General features: G+C 37.1%; 1 pseudogene; it reads left to right on the forward strand.

Annotated features, from left to right (window-relative positions):
• Positions 1–5,513, forward strand: LOC113305034 (annotated as a pseudogene).
• The last annotated feature ends 7,183 nt before the right edge of the window (positions 5,514–12,696 follow it).

The raw sequence follows: 12,696 nt of genomic DNA on the forward strand, positions 1-12,696 counted from the left end.
CCTGCAAATAAAGTGAGAGATACTTTTATACGATTCTTTCAAGGAAAAGGTCACGCGAATTATGAATCCAGTCCTGTTGTTCCTGTAAGTGATACCACTCTTTTGTTTGCTAATGCTGGCATGAACCAATTCAAACCAATTTTCCTAGGAACTGCTGATCCCAATAGTCCCTTGAGTAAGCTAAAGCGTGCTTGTAATTCTCAAAAGTGTATCCGTGCTGGTGGGAAGCATAATGATCTGGAAGATGTTGGCAAAGATACTTATCATCATACATATTTTGAGATGCTTGGTAACTGGCACTACAAGAAAACTTGGTTTAAGCGACCAAAATCTTAGCAAGCTCTCAAAATTTTGGTCATTTTAATAGTTAAGCAACCATGTTTGCAATTACCAAAAACTTTGGCTGCTATTAACGTGCCACCATTAAATCGTAGCTACTAATTAAATTTGTGGGTTGCTCCAGCCTTTTTCCCAGTACTACATAGCGAGTGGAATAGTAGGTTAGTAGCTATTTACTTCAAGCTACCATGTATCAGCAATTCAAAATATGTTTGGCTGCTAAAAACCTGTCTCAGCAACTAAGGTATAGCGACCACCAATTCAGAAAAGGAAAGTGGATGATTCTAATAATGGGAAAGGGAAGCGATCAGCAATCTAGTGTTTGATGTTTGATATTGAGATGTTTAATTTTGATTTGTAGAAATTTTACGAGGTGGGTTTCTAATAGAAGTTCTATAGTAATTTTACGAGGTGGGTTTCCCATTCTTTCTCATTTTGCTAATCATTTTCATTCAATTGATTTATACACATTCGTAGTATTCAATCCAAAATATATATATTCTACATATTTTCTACGATAATAATTCACTTGTTCATTCTGTCCATTTCTATTATAATACTCGAAATTCTATCTAATTGAAAACCGAAGGTAATTACCGAATTTGTTTCCAATCATTACCTAGCTCTTGGATTTCTATTGGCCAGATAAATTTGAAAAATCGTATTCCTTGTTCGTTTTGTAATTAGCACAATTTTGTATGATCTTAAATACTCTTTATATCCTAATTGCGTTATTAAAAAAAATTTGGGACAGAAAAAAGAAAGAATCGAAAAAATCTGATTCCTATGATTCAACATGAAATTGTTTTAGGTGTTTTATCAAAACCTTGAAAATTTAAAAATTATATCATTAATTCCTTTTTTTCAAAAAATCGGTGGAACTTGGTCAATTTTCCCGATTTACTGTCAGTAGTTCCCATCCTCGGTGAACTAATGATGGACATTCAGTTAAAATAATGGATAACTGGATAAACCAATTTATGTAAGAGAAATTGAGTAAGGTCGAGCGAATTGGATAACATTCATAGATAAAGGGTGAAATACACAAAGGTCGATGGATATTCAGTTAAAATAATGGATAACTAGATAAACCAATCTTTTTAACAGAAACTGAGTGAGGTCCAACGATATTAGGTAAGATTGATGGATAACAAGTTAAATTAAGTCAAAGCGAAGGAAATTTAATTTATTTGATCGATAATCATATAAACTCATGGAATCTAAGAAAAATTGAGTGAGATCCAGTAATATTGGACAAGATTGATGAATAATGTCTTTAATTAATTAAGGTCGATGAACATTCAATTAAAATGATAGATAACTAAAGAACCTTATGATTTTTGGGAAAATCTGAGTGAGGCCGATTGACATTGGGTAAGATTGACAAATAACAAGTGAAATTAAGTGAAGCCACGAACATTCGGTTTATTTGATAGATAACTATGTGGCGAAATTGACTAAGGTCGATCAATTGAGATGCACTTGTATAAACCAAACAGTAGGTTTCGGATAACAAGGCCGGTCAAATTTATAATCAGGAATCTATTTTTAATGACAAAGCTGGTTCAAGTAGTGATAGTGTGTTATACCGAATTTGAAGTTCGAATGGACATTGAGCTTCATATTTAATGATATCGATGATGTATCATGCTAAGTTTCAAGTCAGAACTCTTCTGAAGCTTCGTGGTTCATAGTTTGTATGCCATTTTACCACATTTAAAGTACGAATCGACATTGAGATTCATATTTATCTATTTTGATGATGTATCCTTCTAAGTTTGAAGTCAGAACCCTCCTAGAGCTTCTTGGTTCATAGTTTCGTTGTCGTTATACCGAATTTGAAGTTCGAGTTGGCATTGAGCTTCATATTTATATATTTTGATGATGTATCATGCTAAGTTTGAAGTCAGAACCCTCCTGAAGCTTCGTTGTTCATAGTTTCGTTGTCGTTATACCGAATTTGAAGTTCGAATCGACACTGAGCTGAATATTTATCGATAAATATGATGTATCATGCTAAGTTTGAAGCCAGAACCCTCCCGGAGCTGCGTAGTTCATAGTTTCTATGCCGTTATACCAAATTTGAAGTTCAAATCCATACTGATCTTCATATTTATCTATAATGAGTAGTAGAAATTACTTCATGACCTATATGACTAGTAGAAATTACTTCATGACCTATGCGGCTAGTCGAAATTCAAACCGGAAACACACAAAGAAAGCACAAAAACACAAAGAAACACACTAATTATCGATTTCATTTTTCATTTTCCCGATTCATTCTTATGGATTTTTTTATATCATAATGTCGATAACAATGTCCTAAATTTATTAATATTTTTTTTAGATTTTTTTTCGTGTCAAATGTTGATAACAAAACCGGATACATGAGTTCGTATTAGCACAAAGAAAAACGCTTAATTTTCAATCCGCATGAACATCCCAAATATAATATCAACCGTCAAGATCTTTTTCTTGATCCGTATGAGTGGATCAAACGAAATGTGGTCCGTCGATAATTTTAGTTTTCATTTTGGTTGTATCATCAACTACTCGAACTCTAATTCCTTTTGGTTCAACTATAAGTAAGGTGTTATGCACTTTTTACTGTCAGATGCCTACATATGTATTATACAGCCAAACTAATCCTTGAAGTGTTTGTTCACACTATTGTAAAATGCATTCTCAGCAGAAACATGTATATCTGTTTTTCATTCTAAAAATCTGCAAGGACAGAGAATCACTGCCATTTTTTGATGGATCATGCTATGAAGTTCTGGTGGCTTCCGATTATCCCATCCATGTCTAAGCTGAAATATTGAAGTACATTAGATATAGATTTGTCTAAGAGTATAGTCATGAAAATATATTCTTGATGTAAGTATACGTTAGATGCTTTTTGATATCTTCATGTGATTGAAATGCATGACGTTGCTGTGATAACACCATGGGTTCTTGCTGTACATTCCAGGTTGGAATTGTCACTTTTTTTCTAAGCTCAGTCCTTGGCAACCTAACATCCACCATTGTGATGGTCTCGTTATTGAGGAAACTAGTGCCTCCATCGGAATACCGAAAGTATGTCCCAATCATGTCCTTTGTTTCAGATGTTCCTGGCTAATAATGACATTCTTCATTAGATCATTTCTAAAATTTATATTATGAATATCATTATCTTTGATTTGACATGTTCGTGTTTTGTATAATCTGAATTAGTAACATTGTGGCAAAAAGCAGACTACAAGTTGTGGAGATTCAGGATTTGCTGGTTTCTTTACACTTGAATGATGAATGATCAGATAGGAACTTAAACACAAGAATGATGGCAGTATGAATCTCTTATTATGAGCTTGGTGCTACAAAGTCGAAGGAGTGTTCATCTTTAGTTTCAAAATTAAGGAAATTGTAATCAGCATTTTTTAAAGAAATGATTAGTTTGTATTTTTGATCTTTTTGTTCCTCTAAAGATTGTCTTTTTTTTAAGAAATGATGTAAATTGATCTATGTGATATAATAAAACATGATTCAGTTTTTAATTTGGTTCATAATTTGTTTTAGTATCAATTTTAATTGTAATTTCAATTTAGGATTATCTAAATAGAAATAGGCCATATACTTTCGGCACCAGAACAACAGATGTAGCGGGCAAAAAGTGTAGTAGCTCAAAAATGTAAGCAACCAACTTCGGTAGCTCAAAAACGCAAGCAACCAACTTCAGGGCAAAACACTTGGTAGCTCAAAAATGTAAGCAACCAACTTCAGGTATTTCACTTGCTCTATTATGGTTGGTCTATCTATAAAGTCATCAACGTTTTACTTGCTGTATTTTGGTTGGTCTAGCTTTAAAGCGATCACTATTTTGCTTGCTCTAGGGTGGTCGGTTTAGCCATGAAGCAAGTAAGAAAAAAGACGCTACATGATAGTTGCTTGATTACTAAAGCGATTGCCTAGCTGCTCTAGACTTGTAGAAATCCCACCTTTTGCAACTCGAGAGCGAGAGCCAAATTAAGTCGCTTTAAGGGTTAGAGCGACTCAATATGGGCTTTTCCAACCAAAAGAGCCTGGTCGCTTAATCCAACTTTTCTTGTAGTGTGGTCTTTTGGAGATTACTTCAAAACTGAAGCCATATCATGGGCATGGGAGTTGCTCACAGAGGTATATAAACTACCTACTGACCGTTTATATGTAACCTATTTTGGTGGTGACGAGAAGTTGGGACTTGCAGCTGATGATGAAGCAAGGATATATGGCTGAAATTTTTGCCACCTTCTCGCGTTTTGCCATTTGGGTGCAAAGATAATTCTGGGAGATGTGGGATACTGGTCCTTGTGGACCTTGAACAGAAATCCATTTTGATAGAATTGGTAATCGAGATGCTGCTTCGTTGGTTAACAATGACGATCCAACATAAGCATTGAGATATGGAATCTTGTATTTATTCGGTTCAACAGGGAAGTATCTGATGGCCCTCTGACAACTCTTCCTTCGAAGCATGTCGACACTGGTATGGGTTTTGAACGCTTGACTTCAATTCTTCAAAACAAAAGAAGCAACTACGACACAGATCTATTCATGCCCATTTTTAATGCTATCCAATAAGTCACTGGAGTTCGACCCTACTCTGGAAGAGTTGGAGTAGATGATGAGGACGGAATAGATACGGCTTATAGGGTTGTGGCAGATCATATTAGAACTCTTTGTTTTGCTATTGCTGATGGATCTGGTCCAGGCAATGAGGGCCGCAAATATGTCTTACGTCGCATTCTTAGACGAGGAGTGCGTTACGGACGTGAAATACTTAAATGTGAAAAAGGTTTCTTCGCTAAACTCGTGAGAGTTGTGGTAGAACTGATGAAACATCAAAGAAGTGAATATCAGAAACATTATTGAAGCAGAGGAAACAAAGTTTGGAAGTGCATTACTAAAGTGTATTAAGAAGTTTAAGGAGCAGGCTGCTCGAAAACTTAATCAGGGGGAAAAAGTATTAAGTGGAAAGGATGTGTTTCTCTTGTGGGATACGTATGGGTTCCTTATGGATCTTACTCAACTGATGGCAGAAGAAAAAGGCCTGTTAGTTGATATACAGGGTTTTGACTTTTGAGAGTGCGATGCAGGAAGCAAGAAATAGATCCAGGAGCGCCCGGAATAAGAAAGTTGGTGGTCATGGATGCTAATGCCACTTCCGAAATGCACAAAATAAGATTTTGTTATAGCTTTTATTCAGATGGTTTCTTTCTTTCTCAATATATAAGTATATATGTTGTTGATCTTCTTAATTAACAGCAAGACTGATATAACTGGTGTAAGCCTTGTTATTCACTTAATTCATGTAACTTTCAAGTTAAGCAAAGATGCTGGTGAGCTATATATCATATATATGCCATATATGTATTAATATTGTTACATCGGTATTGCGTTATATTTCACTTCCTAAGAACAAGAAGTAGTAGCGACTACTGTGAGGTCTCCCTAAGAAAGATATGAATACATCTTACTGAAGGATGGTTACATACGGCCTAAATGTACATCAATTCTGCTGATGATCCTCTATTATTTGAAAAAATGACACTGTTTTTGAAGTAAAAAGGTCAGATTTTAATTTGAAAAGTGTATATCAATCCTGCTGATGAGTTTTCCAAGCTTATATATTTATTTTCTTTCCTGAAGTACACAATGTCATTTATTTACTATTAACATTATTTTGTAGATGATAACGAAACCATCATCATGTTGGGATCCGATTCATGGAACAATATTGAATCCATACTCTTGTCCTTGTGGTTCTAGAATTAATCTTGGTTTACTATTTAAAGGTGCTCTTCACTGGTTAGGCATCCAAGAAACCTCCGTTGAAGTTATAGTGTCATTCGAAATTAGCACTGAGAGAATTGTAGATCTGTCGTTACCAGAAGATACTCCGGCATATCCTTACGGTGGACAATGGTTTAGAAGTGTGGCAGTGTTGGGTGACAATCTATGTTTGTTTAATATTGACTATGGTTCCCTTGCTGAGTTATGGGTGATGCTAGAATATGGAGATGGAGTATCATGGACTAAACAATTTTCGATTATCAAGGTAAAGAAACTTACGTGTTTTTGTTCTTCCTTGGATTTCAAGGAGAGACAAGAATGTATATATTTATACTATCAATATTACATGTTATATCTACAGGATTACATATTTAGGGAAAACTCTAAATCCTAATTGATTGTGATACAACTTGTTTCCTTATCTAATGAGATTCTCATAACTGTCAATGAGAACATAATATCTTTTGGTGTCGTCACAATTTCTTTGGTGTCGACACAATATCGTTGACACGCCCCCTCAAGCGAAAGTCTGTGGCAACAAGATTGAGCTTGTCTCGTAGAAATGCAAAACGGGTTGTAGAAAGACCCTTGGTTAGAATGTCAGCAATCTGGTCTTGCGACGAAATGATCCGCACAATGAGTTGTCGCTTCGAAACCATGTCTCGTACAAAATGAAAATCTATTTCAACATGACGACTGCGAGTATGGAAAACTGGATTTGCAGTCACATATGTAGCTCCTATGTTGTCACACCATAGAGTAGGAGGAGATGTTAGAGGAATGCTGAGCTAACGAAACAATGATCTGAGCCACACCACCTCAGTTGTTGCATTTGCAATGGCTCGATATTCAGATTCAGTGCTCGATCGAGAGACTGTGGGATGTTTCTTTGAGCTCCAAGAAATAAGATTGTTGCCATAGTAGATAGCATAACCCCCTGTGGATTTGTGATCATCCAAAGAGCCTCCCCAATCAGCATCTGTAAAGATGGATAACAGCGGTGGAGAGTTGTGATAGAACTGCAACCCATAAGTGAGTGTATGTTTCAAATAACGCAGAATTCTCTTAACCAAATCCCAATGTTCTGTACATGGATTATGCATGAACTGACATGCTTTATTTACCACAAAATCAATATCTGGACGTGTTAACGTCAAATACTAAAAAGTGCTCCCACAGTGCCACGATACATGACAGGGTCCTGAAAGGGTTCACCTGATTGTTTTGTGAGACGAGTATTGGCAGCAATCGGTGAAGAAATAGGCTTGGCGTCTTTCATGTTCGTCCTTGTCAAGAGGTCGACAATATACTTTTGTTGAGATAGAACCAAACCCTTCGAATTTGTGGTAGCTTCAAGACCCAGAAAATAGCTGAAAACACCCAAGTCTTTTATCGCAAACTCTCCACTAATTAACGAAATCAAATGTGAGACGATTACTGAATTATTGCCTGTAACCAGTAAATTATCAACATATACCAAAAGATAGACAACCACCTTGCGTTCTTTATAGATGAACAAAGAAGGATCAGTTTTAGACCCCTGGAAGCCAATTGTTAGTAAAAACTGATGGAGCCGAGTGTACCATGCCCTAGGAGATTGTTTTAACCCATAGATGGACTTTCTTAGTCTACACACATGTGTAGGATGAGATGAATCGACAAACCCTGGTGGCTGGAGCATATAAACTTCATCATCCAGATACCCATTGAGAAACGCGTTATTTACGTCAAGTTGTCGAATAACCCATTTATTAGATACAACAAGTGCTATAATGGTTCTCAAAGTTGCGAATTTTACCACTGGGCTAAATGTGGTCGTGTAATCAACTCCATATTGCTGGTTAAACCCCTTCGCAACTAGTCTGGATTTATGACGAAGTATAGTGCCATCAGGATTGCGTTTTAAGGTGAAAATCCACTTGTTGCCAAGAACGTTCATAGACGGAAGGCGAGGAACTAAAATCCAAGTTCCATGTTGAAGTAGGGCATTCAATTCATCAATCATTGCCTTTCTCCATTCGAAGTATTTAAACGCCTGAGAGGCACATGTTGGTACAACCTCACTTTGCTGAATCGTAGCAGAAAGAACCAGTGGATAACGAGTCGCAGCAAGCACTCTCTTCTTGGATATCCCTGATCTTGAACGTGTGTGCATCCCTTGAGTGGTGACAGTAGTGGTAAAGGTTATTGTAGAGAGAGGAACTGTTGGAATAACATCTTCCAGTTGAGGTGCAGTAACATCTGTGGATGGTAATACAGGACCAGCACTTGAAGTTGGAGATTGTTGTGGAACTGGAGGTAGCGGTGTTTCAGCTACAGGTGAGATAACAGTGGGCTGTTGATTGGAAGCATGTACATCCAATGATGGAAGCTGTATAGGAGTTACCGGCAATGGTGCAGGTGGAGAAGATATTGTACCTGCAAATGGGAAGAGAGACTCGTCAAATACAACATGCCGAGCAATAAAAATTCTTCTTTGAGTTGGTTCATAACACTTGTAGCCATGGTGCCGTGAGCTGTAAACCAAGAAGATACACCGAATGGATCGATAGTTAATCTTGTGTTTGTTGTACGGACGTCGGTAAGGGTAACATGCGCAACCAAACACTCTAAGAAACTGATAATCAGGTGTTCTTTTAAATAAGACTTCAAAAGGCGATGAGTTACGCAGTGAAGGGGTGGGTAGTCTGTTGATGAGGTATACAGCAGCCTCGAAGGCATGATCCCAAAAATGAGTAGGAGTATGGGAATGAGCCATGAGCGTGAGACCTGTATCAACCACATGCCTATGTTTTCTTTCCACTGCACCATTCTGTTCGTGTGTATGAGGACACGACACACGGTGTGCAATCCCAAAACGAGTAAAGTATTGTTCTAGTTTTTGAAATTCACCTCCCCAGTCAGATTGAACTGATTTGATAGTGCGAGAGAACATGTTTTCGACCATTGCTTTAAATTTCTCGAAAATTCGGAACACATCTGATTTAAAAATGATCGAGTAAATCCAAGAATATTTCGAAAAATCATACATAAATAAGACATAGTACTTTGAACCATACGTTGATATAGTAGGTGAAGGACCTCAAACATCTGTAAAGATTAAATATAGAGGAGATTGAGAAATGGAGTGAGTCATTCGTAGTGTTTGTCGATGACTCTTACCCAATTGACAAGCTTCACAGAAAGTAGAACACCTACTGTTACTCACAGGTAACTTATTTTTATTTAAAACTATTTGCACGATCTTATATGCTGGATGTCCCAGCCGATGATGCCATACTTCTTGTGTTGTCTTCTCTCCAATTCCAATAAAAGCCTTCCTTGTTTTATTAGTCACTGTTGAAGGAAGGTGGTATAATCCATCTTTACTCTTGCCGGCTAGAAGAACTTTCCCCGACATACGTTCCTTGATATAGAAAACATCAGGATGAAATTCAAAATAAGCATCATTGTCTCGAGTAAATTGTTGGACTGATAATAAATTTTTCTTAACTGTAGGAACATGAAGTATATTACTCAGTTTAAAAGTACGAGAACATGTATTGAAACAAGAAGACCCAATATGAGTGATTGTCAAACTTGATCCATTGCAAACAGTAACAACATCATTGTCGTTGTATTCAGCTCGGTTTTGTATGTTTCTCAAGTCATGAGTAACATGATGGGTTGCTCCTGAATCAGGGTACCAAGATGGATCCGCATAGTTGTAACCAGGAACATGAGTTGTTATATTTGCAACGGCTTGGTCAGCACGATGACCCCCTTCATTATAGCGACTATAGAAATTGATGGCAGAATGACCATATCTGTTGCAGATCTGACATACAGTAGGAGGGGAGCTTGGAGGGAGATAACTAGGGTGGTTGTTGAAGCCACCACGACCACGGCCACGAGTATTAAAACCTCCACCTCGATTTGACATCGGCTGTTGTGATTGCGGTTTTGATTTTGAGCAGCAGAAGATGGTTGCCTCTGAGTATTGTTAATAGCAGGAGCAGCTAGTTCAGCAACATGTTGATCTGCTAAACGGATTTCATGGCTAAGCAAATATCCTTGGAGGTCAGCAAACAAAACAGGTTCAGAACGTATGGTCATAGCAGTAACAAAAGGAGCATATTCAGGACCTAGTCCATTCAAAACATATAAAACAAGTTGTGAATCTGAGATTGGCTGAGAAATAGCAGCTAAACTGTCAGCATAAAACTTCATTTTTGTAAGGTAATCAAGGATATTCAGGGCTCCCTTCTTGGTGTTTACCAACTGCAGCTGGAGCTGCATCATACGAGCTTGAGATTTAGAAGCAAAAATTCTTTCCAGTCGTTCCCACGCCTCTTGAGAGGTCGTTACTCCAAGCATTTGAGTGTGCACGCTTTGTGATAGAGAAGATAGAATACCACTAAGCAACAATTGATCCTTTTGCTGCCAGGTTAAGAAAGCTGGATTGGGGCTTTTGATAGTCTTCTCTGAATCTGGTACCTGTATCATGATAGTTGCAGGTGGACGGGGATGAGTTCCGTCGAGAAAACCCGTGTAGTCATGGCCACGGACAAAAGCCATTATCTGTGATTTTCATAGCAAATGGTTGGCATCATCCAACTTAATGGTTAGCACATGATTGAAGTTGAAGGAAGAAGCCATTTGAAGGTAAAAGAAAAAAATAAAAATAAAAATAAAAAAAATTGAAGTTATTGATAACCACAGGTTATCGTGATACCATATCAAGGTAAAGAAACTTATGTGTTTTTGTTCTTCCTTGGATTTCAAGGAGAGACAAGAATGTATATATTTATACTATCAATATTATATGTAGAATATCTATAGGATTACATATTTAGGGAAAACTCTAAATCCTAATTGATTGTGATACAAACTTGTTTCCTTATCTAATGAGATTCTCATAACTGTCAATGAGAACATAATATCTTTTGGTGTCGTCACAATTTCTTTGGTGTCGACACAATATCGTTGACATCGATCACTCGACAAACAAATCTCTCTTTTGGTTGACATTTGAGGTTAATATGTGCTTTAGAAAACGGTGAGATTTTGATGGTTGGTGCTGAGGAATTTGTTGTATATGACCCAAAGAAGAAAAAACTTGGAGACTTGTTACGTAGAGAGTCTAGTTTCACCTCTAACTCGGGTTCTTGCGTGAAAAAACAAACTGAATGAAGGTGTGCGTCTAATTTGATTCGATATGTAGAAATTAGTTAGAAACTTAGAATAGGTTTATTTTGATTTTCATCATTTTCTGAATTATCTTTGTTTGGTGTGTTTTTGTACAAACCAATTTTTGCGCTTGTTCTCCAAATTTAAAGTCTAGCTCGTATATGTTTCCGATTCCAATCATGTTTGTTAATGTAATTGCGCTTAATTCAATTCTTTTTGTTCATGTAATTTTCACCTGCTCCAAATGCATCATCATGTTGACATATCTTACAGTCAGTCCGTTTAATTCACGTCAAAATTCGCCTTGGTTTATAAAGGGAAAAATCTTGTTACGGGAACTTTAGATTGAATTTTAAAAGTTATAGCAGATTGAACTTGAACATTGGAACCATATATAGGTGACAATGAAGTCTACTTATGTTGGGTATAACTGCAAGTTTGCGATTGATTCTGCTCTTAATTTTTAGATCCCAATGACCAGTAAATTCCATCTTAGTTCTATGCAATATTTGGTGTACTCCTCTTTGTAACCTGAATTTGTCAAAACCATCCCAATCATGATTCCTGACAATTTCTGGGTTACACAGAGAAGAGCAATAATTCAACCCAACAGGAACCGCAGACTCACGGCAAGCTAATAATCCCACAATTTGCTCCATGGGTACTAAAGAGATACTAGTGGAACCCTTAAAAGTTCTCTTTGGTGCTGACGAATTTCGTGTCACTGGAATCATCGTCACACAACCTTACCACTATACTACAAGTCTTGAAATGTTGGTTTTTTGTGATGGCTTTATTGGCTACTGTGCTGGTTTTATGGCTCGAGGAAAAATAACCACTATGATGCTTTGTATATGGGGCAGGAAACTGAGTTCCACCTGTTCAAAATTGGCAGGAAATAAATATCCGCCGATATATTTTATTCTAAAATTTTTCAAAGTGATCCTAGAGAGGAAGGATCCCTTGACAGGCTCAATGTTGTGCACCATAGTGGTATTGCTAGTGGTACATTTCCCATAGATGACAATACTAGTATTTATTGTACCTCCTCTCACTTGATTTTATACTCGAATAGAGGGAATCCATGGAAACAAGCTAAACCAAATGAAATTCCAATTTCAAAAGCCATTCCACCATGCCAGTTCATATGAATGAAAACCAGGAACCAGATCTAGAAACAGCAGAGGAAATGAGAGGGCATATATCCACTGAGGGGACTTGATCCACAACTTGAGTTAACAGCCATACTTCCGCACACTATTTTGGCCCCATACCACCAATAGTGGCCAGGTTGGAATTGCTAGGCACCCTTCCCATCCTGTAGTAAATGATTGATCACCACCACCACCTAATTATTTTCAAAAAAATTTAAAGGTC

This window comes from Papaver somniferum, chromosome 8 (genome assembly GCF_003573695.1).
Source record: "Papaver somniferum cultivar HN1 chromosome 8, ASM357369v1, whole genome shotgun sequence".
Classification (NCBI taxonomy): Eukaryota; Viridiplantae; Streptophyta; class Magnoliopsida; order Ranunculales; family Papaveraceae; genus Papaver; species Papaver somniferum.